The sequence below is a fragment of the Arachis hypogaea genome, chromosome 12, assembly GCF_003086295.3.
Source record: "Arachis hypogaea cultivar Tifrunner chromosome 12, arahy.Tifrunner.gnm2.J5K5, whole genome shotgun sequence".
Classification (NCBI taxonomy): Eukaryota; Viridiplantae; Streptophyta; class Magnoliopsida; order Fabales; family Fabaceae; genus Arachis; species Arachis hypogaea.
In genome coordinates this window covers 60,015,527-60,029,473 of record NC_092047.1, presented here as the reverse complement: position 1 = coordinate 60,029,473, position 13,947 = coordinate 60,015,527, and the positions used below count along the sequence as shown (strand labels likewise).

Below are 13,947 nucleotides of genomic sequence, written 5' to 3'. Positions count from 1 at the left end.
CATGGAGAGGAAGCATGAAAAGCTTCTCTCAAAGCAGAGTCAACCAAAGCCCCCACAGTCAAACTCTAAGTTTGGTGTTGGGAGGCCACAACCAAACTCTAAGTTTGGTGTTGAACTCCCATATCCAAACTCTAAGTTTGGTGTTGGAGAGTCTCAACAAAGCTCTGCACATCTGTGAGGCTCCATGAGAGCCCACTGTCAAGCTATTGACATTAAAGAAGCGCTTGTTGGGAGCCAATCCAATGTTTATCTAATTCTTATTTTATTGTTTTCATGTTTTCTTAGGTTCATGATCATATGGAGTCACAAAATAAACAAAAAAATCAAAAACGGAATCAAAAACAGCAGAAGAAAAAATCACACCCTGGAGGAGCATCTGTCTGGCGTTCAAACGCCAGAACAGAGCATAGTTCTGGCGTTCAAACGCCAGAACAGAGCATAGTTCTGGCGTTGAACGCCCAGAATGGGAGCATCCTGGCGCTGAATGCCCAGAACAAGCATGGTTCTGGCGTTCAACGCCAGAAATGGCAGCAAAGGGGCGTTGAACGCCCAAAATGGGCACCAACCTGGTGCTGAACGCCCAGAGTTGTGTGCAAGGGCATTTTGCATGCCTAAATTGGTGCAGGGATGTAAATGCCTTGACACCCCAAGATCTGTGGACCCCACAGGATCCCCACCTACCTTTACTCACTCTCTTCTCTCTTCTCAATCATCCTCTATTCCCAATAAACACTCATCCCTTCTGTCTTCCATTTACCACTCACACCCATACACCCACTTACCTTCAAAAATTCAACATCTCTTCCCCACCCAATCCCACCCATATGGCCGAATACACACAGCCATCCATCTCCTCCATATCCTCTTCTTCTTCTATTCTTTCTTCTTTTGCTCGAGGGCGAGCAACATTCTAAGTTTGGTGTGGTAAAAGCATAGCTTTTTTGTTTTTTCTATAACCATTGATGGCACCTAAGGCCAGAGAAACCTCTAGAAAGAGGAAAGGGAAGACAAAAGCTTCCATCAAGGGTCTATAGCTCAGTGGTAGAACATTTGACTGTAAATCAAGAGATCCCTGAGATACCTCAGGGGATACATTTTCTTCCACACAATTATTGGAAGCAACTAAGGGTGGAACATCAAGAGCACTCCATCATCCTTCATGAAATCAGAGAAGATCTAAAAGCAATGAAGGAGGAGCGACAAAGACAAGGAAGAGACATAGAAGAGCTCAAGGACATCATTAGTTCCTCAAGAAGGAAACGCCACCATTACTAAGGTGGATTCATTCCTTGTTCTTATTTCTTCTGTTTTTCGTTTTCTATGTTATATGCTTATCTGTGTTTGTGTCTTCATTACATGATCATTAGTAGTTAGCAACTATGTCTTAAAGTTATAAATGTCCTATGAATCCATCACCTCTCTTAAATGAAAAATGTTTTAATTCAAAAGAACAAGAAGTACATGAGTTTCGAATTTATCCTTGAACTTAGTTTAATTATATTGATGTGGTGGCAATGCTTCTTGTTTTCTGAATGTATGCTTGAACAGTGCATATGTCTTTTGAAGTTGTTGTTTAAGAATGTTAAATATGTTGGCTCTTGAAAGAATGATGACTAGGAGACATGTTATTTGATAATCTAAAAAATCATAAAAATGATTCTTGAAGCAAGAAAAAGCAGCAAAGAACAAAGCTTACAAAAAAAAAAAATAGGCGAAAAAAAAAATATATAGAAAGAAAAAGAAAAAGCAAGTAGAAAAAGCCAAAGCTCTTAAAACCAAGAGGCAAGAGCAAAAAGCCAATAACCCTTAAAACCAAAAGGCAAGGGAAATAAAAAGGATCCCAAGGCTTTGAGCATCAGTGGATAGGAGGGCCTAAAGGAATAAAATCCTGGTCTAAGAGGCTAAACCAAGCTGTCCCTAACCATGTGCTTGTGGCGTGTAGGTGTCAAGTGAAAACTTGAGACTGAGCGGTTAAAGTCAAGGTCCAAAGCAAAAAAAAAAGAGTGTGCTTAAGAACCCTGGACACCTCTAATTGGGGACTTTAGCAAAGATGAGTCACAATCTGAAAGGGTTCACCCAATTATGTGTCTGTGGCATTTATGTATCCGGTGGTAATACTGGAAAACAAAGTGCTTAGGGCCACGGCCAAGACTCATAAAGAAGCTGTGTTCAAGAATCATCATACTGAACTAAGAGAGTCAATAACACTATTCGAAATCTGAAGTTCCTATAGATGCCAATCATTCTGAACCTCAATAGATAAAGTGAGATGCCAAAACTATTCAAGAGGCAAAAAGCTATAAGTCCCGCTCATATGATTGAAGCTCTGTTTCATTGATAGTTTGGAATTTATAGTATATTCTATTCTTTTTATCCTATTTTGATTTTCAGTTGCTTGGGGACAAGCAACAATTTAAGTTTGGTGTTGTGATGAGCGGATAATTTATACGCTTTTTGACATTGTTTTTAGTATGTTTTTAGTAGGATCTAGTTACTTTTAGGGATTTTTTTAATAGATTTTGTGTTAAATTCACATTTCTGGACTTTACTATGAGTTTGTGTGTTTTTCTGTGATTTCAGGTATTTTCTGGCTGAAATTGAGGGACTTGAGCAGAAATCAGATTCAGAGGTTGAAAAAGGACTGCTGATGCTGTTGGATTCTGACCTCCCTGCACTCAAAGTGGATTTTCTGGAGCTACCAAACTCGAAATGGCGCGCTTCCAATTGCGTTGGAAAGTAGACGTCCAGGGCTTTCCAGAAATATATAATAGTCCATACTTTGGCCAAGAATAGACGACGTAAACTGGCGTTCAACGCCAGCTTTCTACCCAAATTTGGCGTCCAGCGCCAGAAAAGGATCCAAAACCAGAGTTGAACGCCCAAACTGGCACAAAAACTGGCGTTCAACTCCACAAATGGCCTCTGCACGTGCAACACTTAAGCTCAGCCCAAACACACACCAAGTGGGCCCCGGAAGTGGATTTATACATCAAATACTTACTCATGTAAACCCTAGTAGCTAGTTTATTATAAATAGGACCTCTTACTATTGTATTAGGCATCTTGGATTACCTTATGATCCTTTGATCACGTTTTGGGGGCTGGCCATCTCGGCCATGCCTGGACCTTTCACTTATGTATTTTCAACGGTAGAGTTTCTACACTCCATAGATTAAGGTGTGGAGCTCTGCTGTTCCTCAAAGATTAATGCAAAGTACTACTGTTTTCCATTCAATTCATCTTATTTCGCTTCTAAGATATCCATTCGCACCCAAGAACGTGATGAAGGTGATGATTATGTGTGACGCTCATCATCCTTCTCCCTTATGAACGCGTGCCTGACAAACACTTCTGTTCTACATGAAATAAGCTAAAATGAATATCTCTTAGATCTCCTAACCGGAATCTTCGTGGCGTAAGCTAGAATGATGGCGGCATTCAAGAGAATCCGGAAGGTCTAAACCTTGTCTGTGGTATTCCGAGTAGGATTCAATGATTGAATGACTGTGACGAGCTCCTAACTCGCGATTGCAGGGCGTTAGTGACAGACGCAAAAGGATAGTAAATCCTATTCCAGCATGATCGAGAACCGACAGATGAATAGCCGTGCCGTGACAGGGTGCGTGAGCATATTATTCACTGAGAGGATAAGATGAAGCCATTGACAAGGGTGATGCCTCCAGACGATTAGCCGTGCCGTGACAGGGCATTGGATCATTTTCCCGAGAGATGACCGAAAGTAGCCATTGACAGTGGTGATGTATCACATAAAGCCAGCCATGGAAAGGAGTAAGACTGATTGGATGAAGATAGCAGGAAAGCAGAGGTTCAGAGGAACGAAAAGCATCTCCATTCGCTTATCTGAAATTCCTACCAATGATTCACATAAGTACCTCTATCCCTATCCTATTTTACTATATAATATTCGAAAACACCATTATCACTTTATATCTGCCTGACTGAGATTTACAAGGTGACCATAGCTTGCTTCATACCAACAATCTCCGTGGGATTCGACCCTTACTCACGTAAGGTATTACTTGGACGACCCAGTGCACTTGCTGGTTAGTTGTATCGAAGTTGTGACAAATTATGAATGTGTAATCACGATTACGCATACCAAGTTGCTCACATGCCAGGAATAGTTCGAGCCTGGAGATCACAATTTCGTGCACCAAGTTTTTGGCGCCGTTGCCGGGGATTGTTCGAGTTTGGACAACTGACGGTTCATCTTGTTGCTCAGATTAGGTAATTTTCTTTTTGTCTTGTTTTCAAAAAATTTTTCAAAAACCTTTCAAAAATTCTTCCTTTGTTTTCGAAAAAAAAAATTCTTAAAATAAAATTTTTTCAAAAATATATTTTCCTTTCAGAATTTTTAAGAATGAATTCTAGTGTTTCATGGAGCATGTTGAAGCCTGGCTGGCTGTAAAGCCATGTCTCAACTCTTATACTCAAGAAAAGAGCTTCTTTATCTTTCTTAGCCAATTGGCTGTTGAATGTAAGGAATGTCAGGCGTGTCATGTCTTAGTTACATACTAAAGCTTGGCTGGCTATTAAGCCATGCCTGACCCTTTGATTGGAGCTTTAGAGCATAAGATTCCTGGAATTCATATTAAAAATTTTGGAATCCTTATTTTCTTTTTCAAAATTATTTTTCGAAAAACATAAAATAAAAATCCAAAAAAAAATTAGAAAATCATAAAAATCAAAAATATTTTTGTGTTTCTTGTTTGAGTCTTGAGTCATATCATAAGTTTGGTGTCACTTGCATATGCATCTTGCATTTTTTCGAAAATATCATGCATTCATAGTGTTCTTCATGATCTTCAAGTTGTTCTTGGTAAGTCTTCTTGTTTGATCTTGATGATTTTTTGTTTTGTTTCTTTTCATGTTTATCATATGCATTCTTGAATTCTTAGTGTCTAAGCATTAAAGAATTCTAAGTTTGGTGTCTTGCATGTTTTCTTTGCATTAAAAAAATTTTCAAAAATATGTTCTTGATGTTCATCATGACATTCATAGTGTTCTTGGTGTTCATCTTGACATTCATAGCATTCTTGCATGCATTCATTGTTTTGATATAAAAATTTCATGCATTGCATCATTTTTCTTGTTTTTCTCTCTCATCATAAAAATTCAAAAATTAAAAAAATATATATATATCTTTCCCTTTTTCTCTCATCAAATTCGAAAATTGAGTTGACTTTTTCAAAAATTTTTAAAAATCAAAGTTGTTCCTTATGAGTCAAATCAAATTTTCAATTTGAAAATCTTATCTTTTTCAAAATCTTTTTCAAAAATCAAATCTTTTTCAAAATTCTTAGTTATTTTCGAAAATTAAAAAAATATTTTTCAAAAATCTTTTTCTTATTTTTATATCAAATTTTCGAAAATAATATAATCAATTAATGTTTTGATTCAAAAATTTGAAGTTTGTTACTTGCTTGTTAAGAAAGATTCAAACTTTAAGTTCTAGAATCATATCTTGTGATTTCTTATGAATCAAGTCATTAATTGTGATTTTAAAAATCAAATCTTTTTCAAAAACTAATTTCTATCATATCTTTTCAAAAAAATATCTTCTTATCTTATCTTTTTCAAAAATTTGATTTCAAAATATCTTCTCTAACTTCCCAACTTCTTATCTTTTCAAATTTGTTTCAACTAACTAACTAACTTCTTGTTTGTTTCTTAACTTTTTCAAAACTACCTAACTAACTCTCTCTCTCTCTAATTTTCGAAAATATCTTCCCTCTTTTTCAAAAATTTCTTTTTTATTAACTAATTATTTTTATTTTTTATTAAAAAAAAATTTTCGAAAAAAATACTAAACTTTTTCAAAAACTATTTTCAAAAATCACTAACTCTTTTTCAAAAATTGTTTTTGAAAATTCACTTCCCCCTCTCATCTTCTTCTATTTGTTTATTGATATACTAATATCTTTCCTTCAACTCTCCAAAAATCCGAACCCCCTCTCTCTCTGAGTTCAGATTTTCTTCCCTTCTTTTCTTCTACTAACACAAGGATCCCTATACTGTGGTATAAAGGATCCATATTATTATTACTATTTTTTCTGTGCCTTCTTCTTTGTCATATGAGCAGGAGCAAGGATAAGAACATTCTTGTGGAAGCAGATCCAGAACCTGAAAGGACTCTGAAGAGAAAATTAAGAGAAGCTAAAATACAACAATCCAGAGATAACCTTTCAGAAATTTTCGAACAGGCAGAGGAGATGGCAGCCGAAAATAATAATAATGTAAGGAAGATGCTTGGTGACTTTACTGCACCTAATTCCAATTTACATGGAAGAAGCATCTCCACCTGCCATTGGAGCAAACAACTTTGAGCTGAAACCTCAATTAGTTTCTCTGATGCAGCAGAACTGCAAGTTTCATGGACTTCCATCTGAAGATCCTTTTCAGTTCTTAACTGAATTCTTGCAGATATGTGATACTGTTAAGACTAATGGAGTAGATCCTGAAGTCTACAGGCTCATGCTTTTCCCTTTTGCTGTAAGAGACATAGCTAGATTATGGTTGGATTCTCAACCCAAAGACAGCCTGAACTCTTGGGATAAGCTGGTCACGGCTTTCTTAGCCAAGTACTTTCCTCCTCAAAAGCTGAGCAAGCTTAGAGCTGATGTTCAAACTTTCAGACAGAAAGAAGGTGAATCCCTCTATGAAGCTTGGGAAAGATACAAACAGTTGACCAAAAAGTGTCCTTCTGACATGCTTTCAGAATGGACCATCCTGGATATATTCTATGATGGTTTATCTGAGTTATCAAAGATGTCATTGGATACCTCTGCAGGTGGATCCATTCACCTAAAGAAAACGCCTGCAGAAGCTCAAGAACTCATTGACATGGTTGCTAATAACCAGTTCATGTACACTTCTGAAAGGAATCCTGTGAGTAATGGGATGCCTATGAAGAAGGGAGTTCTTGAAGTTGATACTCTGAATGCCATATTGGCTCAGAATAAAATATTGACTCAGCAAGTCAATATGATCTCTCAAAGTCTGCATGGAATGCAAGCTGCATCCAACAGTACTCAAGAGGCATCTTCTGAAGAAGAAGCCTATGATCCTGAGAACCCTGCAATAGCAGAGGTAAATTACTTAGGTGAACCTTATGGAAACACCTATAACTCATCATGGAGAAATCATCCAAATTTCTCATGGAAGGATCAGAAGCCTCAACAAGGCTTTAATAATGGTGGAAGAAACAGGTTTAACAATAATAAACCTTTTCCATCATCCACTCAGCAACAGACAGAGAACTCTGAACAAAATACTTCGAATTTGGCAAACTTAGTCTCTGATCTGTCCAAGGCCACTGTAAGTTTCATGAATGAAACAAGATCTTTCATTAGAAATTTGGAAGCACAAGTGGGCCAGCTGAGTAAAAGGATCACTGAAATCCCTCCTAGTACTCTCCCAAGCAATACAGAAGAGAACCCAAAAGGAGAGTGCAAGGCCATTGACATAAGCACCATGGCCGAACCTGTAAGGGAAGGAGAGGACGTGAATCCTAAGGAGGAAGACCTCCTGGGACGTTCAGTGATCAATAAGGAGCTTCCCTCTGAGGAACCAAAGGACTCTGAGGCTCATCTAGAGACCATAGAGATTCCATTGAACCTCCTTATGCCCTTCATGAGCTCTGATGAGTATTCCTCTTCTGAAGAGAATGAGGATGTTACTGAAGAGCAAACTGCCAAGTTTCTTGGTGCAATCATGAAGCTGAATGCCAAATTATTTGGCATTGATACTTGGGAAGTTGAACCTCCCTTGTTCATCAATGAACTAAGTGATCTGGATCAACTGACATTGCCTCAGAAGAGACAGGATCTTGGAAAGTTCATAATACCCTGCACCATAGGCACCATGATCTTTAAGGCTCTGTGTGACCTTGGTTCAGGAATAAACCTCATGCCCCTCTCTGTAATAGAGAAACTGGGAATCTATGGGGTGCAAGCTGCTAAAATCTCACTAGAGATGGCAGACAGCTCAAGAAAACAGGCTTATGGACAAGTAGAAGATGTATTAGTAAAGGTTGAGGGCCTTTACATACCTGCTGATTTTATAGTCCTGGATACTGGAAAGGAAGAGGATGAATCCATCATCCTAGGAAGACCTTTCCTGGCCACAGCAAGAGCTGTGATTGATGTTGACAGGGGTGAACTAGTCCTTCAATGGAATGAGGACTCCCTTGTGTTTAAAACTCAAGGATCTCCCTCTGCAACCATGGAGAGGAAGCATGAAAAGCTTCTCTCAAAGCAGAGTCAACCAAAGCCCCCACAGTCAAACTCTAAGTTTGGTGTTGGGAGGCCACAACCAAACTCTAAGTTTGGTGTTGAACTCCCATATCCAAACTCTAAGTTTGGTGTTGGAGAGTCTCAACAAAGCTCTGCACATCTGTGAGGCTCCATGAGAGCCCACTGTCAAGCTATTGACATTAAAGAAGCGCTTGTTGGGAGGCAATCCAATGTTTATCTAATTCTTATTTTTATTGTTTTTCATGTTTTCTTAGGTTCATGATCATATGGAGTCACAAAATAAACAAAAAAATCAAAAACGGAATCAAAAACAGCAGAAGAAAAATCACACCCTGGAGGAGCATCTGTCTGGCGTTCAAACGCCAGAACAGAGCATAGTTCTGGCGTTGAACGCCCAGAATGGGAGCATCCTGGCGCTGAACGCCCAGAACAAGCATGGTTCTGCCGTTCAACGCCAGAAATGGCAGCAAAGGGGCGTTGAACGCCCAAAATGGGCACCAACCTGGTGCTGAACGCCCAGAGTTGTGTGCAAGGGCATTTTGCATGCCTAAATTGGTGCAGGGATGTAAATGCCTTGACACCCCAAGATCTGTGGACCCCACAGGATCCCCACCTACCTTTACTCACTCTCTTCTCTCTTCTCAATCATCCTCTATTCCCAATAAACACTCATCCCTTCTGTCTTCCATTTACCACCCACACCCATACACCCACTTACCTTCAAAAATTCAACATCTCTTCCCCACCCAATCCCACCCATATGGCCGAATACACACAGCCATCCATCTCCTCCATATCCTCTTCTTCTTCTATTCTTTCTTCTTTTGCTCGAGGGCGAGCAACATTCTAAGTTTGGTGTGGTAAAAGCATAGCTTTTTTGTTTTTTCTATAACCATTGATGGCACCTAAGGCCAGAGAAACCTCTAGAAAGAGGAAAGGGAAGACAAAAGCTTCCATCAAGGGTCTATAGCTCAGTGGTAGAACATTTGACTGTAAATCAAGAGATCCCTGAGATACCTCAGGGGATACATTTTCTTCCACACAATTATTGGAAGCAACTAAGGGTGGAACATCAAGAGCACTCCATCATCCTTCATGAAATCAGAGAAGATCTAAAAGCAATGAAGGAGGAGCGACAAAGACAAGGAAGAGACATAGAAGAGCTCAAGGACATCATTAGTTCCTCAAGAAGGAAACGCCACCATTACTAAGGTGGATTCATTCCTTGTTCTTATTTCTTCTGTTTTTCGTTTTCTATGTTATATGCTTATCTGTGTTTGTGTCTTCATTACATGATCATTAGTAGTTAGCAACTATGTCTTAAAGTTATAAATGTCCTATGAATCCATCACCTCTCTTAAATGAAAAATGTTTTAATTCAAAAGAACAAGAAGTACATGAGTTTCGAATTTATCCTTGAACTTAGTTTAATTATATTGATGTGGTGGCAATGCTTCTTGTTTTCTGAATGTATGCTTGAACAGTGCATATGTCTTTTGAAGTTGTTGTTTAAGAATGTTAAATATGTTGGCTCTTGAAAGAATGATGACTAGGAGACATGTTATTTGATAATCTGAAAAATCATAAAAATGATTCTTGAAGCAAGAAAAAGCAGCAAAGAACAAAGCTTACAAAAAAAAAAAAAATAGGCGAAAAAAAAATATATAGAAAGAAAAAGAAAAAGCAAGTAGAAAAAGCCAAAGCTCTTAAAACCAAGAGGCAAGAGCAAAAAGCCAATAACCCTTAAAACCAAAAGGCAAGGGAAATAAAAAGGATCCCAAGGCTTTGAGCATCAGTGGATAGGAGGGCCTAAAGGAATAAAATCCTGGTCTAAGAGGCTAAACCAAGCTGTCCCTAACCATGTGCTTGTGGCGTGTAGGTGTCAAGTGAAAACTTGAGACTGAGCGGTTAAAGTCAAGGTCCAAAGCAAAAAAAAAAGAGTGTGCTTAAGAACCCTGGACACCTCTAATTGGGGACTTTAGCAAAGATGAGTCACAATCTGAAAGGGTTCACCCAATTATGTGTCTGTGGCATTTATGTATCCGGTGGTAATACTGGAAAACAAAGTGCTTAGGGCCACGGCCAAGACTCATAAAGAAGCTGTGTTCAAGAATCATCATACTGAACTAAGAGAGTCAATAACACTATTCGAAATCTGAAGTTCCTATAGATGCCAATCATTCTGAACCTCAATAGATAAAGTGAGATGCCAAAACTATTCAAGAGGCAAAAAGCTATAAGTCCCGCTCATATGATTGAAGCTCTGTTTCATTGATAGTTTGGAATTTATAGTATATTCTATTCTTTTTATCCTATTTTGATTTTCAGTTGCTTGGGGACAAGCAACAATTTAAGTTTGGTGTTGTGATGAGCGGATAATTTATACGCTTTTTGACATTGTTTTTAGTAGGATCTAGTTACTTTTAGGGATTTTTTTTAATAGATTTTGTGTTAAATTCACATTTCTGGACTTTACTATGAGTTTGTGTGTTTTTCTGTGATTTCAGGTATTTTCTGGCTGAAATTGAGGGACTTGAGCAGAAATCAGATTCAGAGGTTGAAAAAGGACTGCTGATGCTGTTGGATTCTGACCTCCCTGCACTCAAAGTGGATTTTCTGGAGCTACCAAACTCGAAATGGTGCGCTTCCAATTGCGTTGGAAAGTAGACGTCCAGGGCTTTCCAGAAATATATAATAGTCCATACTTTGGCCAAGAATAGACGACGTAAACTGGCGTTCAACATCAGCTTTCTACCCAAATTTGGCGTCCAGCGCCAGAAAAGGATCCAAAACCAGAGTTGAATGCCCAAACTGGCACAAAAACTGGCGTTCAACTCCACAAATGGCCTCTGCACGTGCAACACTTAAGCTCAGCCCAAACACACACCAAGTGGGCCCCGGAAGTGGATTTATACATCAAATACTTACTCATGTAAACCCTAGTAGCTAGTTTATTATAAATAGGACCTCTTACTATTGTATTAGGCATCTTGGGATTACCTTATGATTCTTTGATCACGTTTTGGGGGCTGGCCATCTCGGCCATGCCTGGACCTTTCACTTATGTATTTTCAACGGTAGAGTTTCTACACTCCATAGATTAAGGTGTGGAGCTCTGCTGTTCCTCAAAGATTAATGCAAAGTACTACTGTTTTCCATTCAATTCATCTTATTTCGCTTCTAAGATATCCATTCGCACCCAAGAACGTGATGAAGGTGATGATTATGTGTGACGCTCATCATCCTTCTCCCTTATGAACGCGTGCCTGACAAACACTTCTGTTCTACATGAAATAAGCTAGAATGAATATCTCTTAGATCTCCTAACCGGAATCTTCGTGGCGTAAGCTAGAATGATGGCAGCATTCAAGAGAATCCGGAAGGTCTAAACCTTGTCTGTGGTATTCCGAGTAGGATTCAATGATTGAATGACTGTGACAAGCTCCTAACTCGCGATTGCAGGGCGTTAGTGACAGACGCAAAAGGATAGTAAATCCTATTCCAGCATGATCGAGAACCGACAGATGAATAGCCGTGCCGTGACAGGGTGCGTGAGCATATTATTCACTGAGAGGATAAGATGAAGCCATTGACAAGGGTGATGCCTCCAGACGATTAGCCGTGCCGTGACAGGGCATTGGATCATTTTCCCGAGAGATGACCGAAAGTAGCCATTGACAGTGGTGATGTATCACATAAAGCCAGCCATGGAAAGGAGTAAGACTGGTTGGATGAAGATAGCAGGAAAGCAGAGGTTCAGAGGAACGAAAAGTATCTCCATTCGCTTATCTGAAATTCCTACCAATGATTCACATAAGTACCTCTATCCCTATCCTATTTTACTATATAATATTCGAAAACACCATTATCACTTTATATCTGCCTGACTGAGATTTACAAGGTGACCATAGCTTGCTTCATACCAACAATCTCCGTGGGATTCGACCCTTACTCACGTAAGGTATTACTTGGACGACCCAGTGCACTTGCTGGTTAGTTGTATCGAAGTTGTGACAAATTATGAATGTGTAATCACGATTATGCGTACCAAGTTGCTCACATGCCAGGAATAGTTCGAGCCTGGAGATCACAATTTCGTGCACCAGTCCCCTTCCACTTGAAGGATGATGAGTACCCGGAGATCCTATACCAGATTCTGAGACAAAGTTGGGAAGTTCTGGCCAATCCTGTGATCGAGGTTAGAGTGTTAATGGTGCAAAAGTTTTATGCCAACGCCTGGGTGACGAGCAAGCATGATAGAAGTGTGAACCCGGAGCTGAAGAATTGGCGCACCATGGTCAAAGGACACATCTTGGATTTCAGCTCGGAGAGTGTGAGGATGGCGCTACAGTTGTCAGAGCCACGAGAGGACCCTCACTCATACACTCGCAGGGTTAATATTGACCAGCGGTTGGATCAAGTCCTTGCTGACATCTGCGTACCCAGAGCTTAGTGGAAGAGGGACGCTCAAGTTTGGCCTTACCAGCTAGGTAGGCTTGACCTTAGGCCAGTAACTTGAGGATGGTTAGAGTTCATCCAGTGTTCTATCAGACCTACGAGTAACCGCTCTAAGGTTACACTCGAGCGAGTAGTGATGACTCACTGTATTATGCTCGGCAACGAGGTGCATGAGGTGATCTCTCAGGAGTTTTACAGAGTAGCTGACAAGCCCTCCACCTCTGTAAGGCTGGCATTCCCTCACCTCATCTTATGTGCAGCATCTAGAGCTCACATAGAGGGAGATACCCTTATCAAAGAGGAGAGACCGATCACAAATAAGGGTATGGAGCACGCTAGGGAACCCGTGAAAGGACCACAGCAGGAACCAATTCCACCACCTCCACCGGATCTCCCGAAAATGCCTCAGGGGATGTACTTCCCTCCGCGTGACTACTGGAATCAGTTGACCACATCTTTAGAGGGGCTAACATCATTAGTTGATCAGTTGAGGCTGGAGCATCAGGACCAGTCTGCTCTACTCCATCAGATAGTGGAAGATCAAAGGAGAATGACGGAGGAGCAGAGGAGGCAGGGGGCGTGACATTGAGGAGCTTTAACGTTCCGGAGGATTCTTCGGAGGGAGTAGCAGCCACCATCACTATGGTGGTCTAGTTTCACTCTCCCTATCTTTATTTTATCTTTGTTTTTCTAGTGTTTCATTGTATTACCTACTTTATATTCTAGTTTGCATGATCACTCTTAGGATTTCTTTGCTCTCTAGTTTAAGTAGTTTATTTTTGAAAAATTTTCAAGATGTCTTATGTATTCCGCATCAAGCTTAAAAAGAAAAATTTATTGAAAAAGAAGTAGTAGAATGCATGAGATATTGAGTTATATTATGAGTTATTCTAGTTGCCTTGATGTGGTGGCCTCATCCCTATTTCTAAATGTATGAATTAACAGTGCATATTTGATATTGGAGTTAAGTATATTGGTTCTTGAGGAACAAGAATTTAGAGAAATATTATTGACTCTTTGAAACAAGAAAAAGGTTGATTCTTGAAGCAAAAGAAATAGTAAAGAACTGAAAAGAAAAGAAAAATCAAAAGAAAAAGGTCTAAGGCTTTGAGCATCAATGGTTAGGAGGGTCAAAAGTGATCTAAAGCTCAATAGAGAGGTTTTTCCTAACCATATGCTTGTAGTGTGAAAGTGTCAAGCAACCCTTGAGACT

At 39.5% G+C, this 13,947-nt stretch overlaps 1 non-coding gene across 1 annotated transcript; it reads right to left on the bottom strand.

Moving 5' to 3' along the window:
* Nucleotides 1–6,627: 6,627 nt before the first annotated feature.
* On the bottom strand, nt 6,628–6,735 carry LOC112732094 (small nucleolar RNA R71). Its single transcript, XR_003167832.1, has one exon. It is a non-coding gene; the product is annotated as a small nucleolar RNA R71 (small nucleolar RNA).
* Between the last annotated feature and the right edge of the window lie 7,212 nt (nt 6,736–13,947).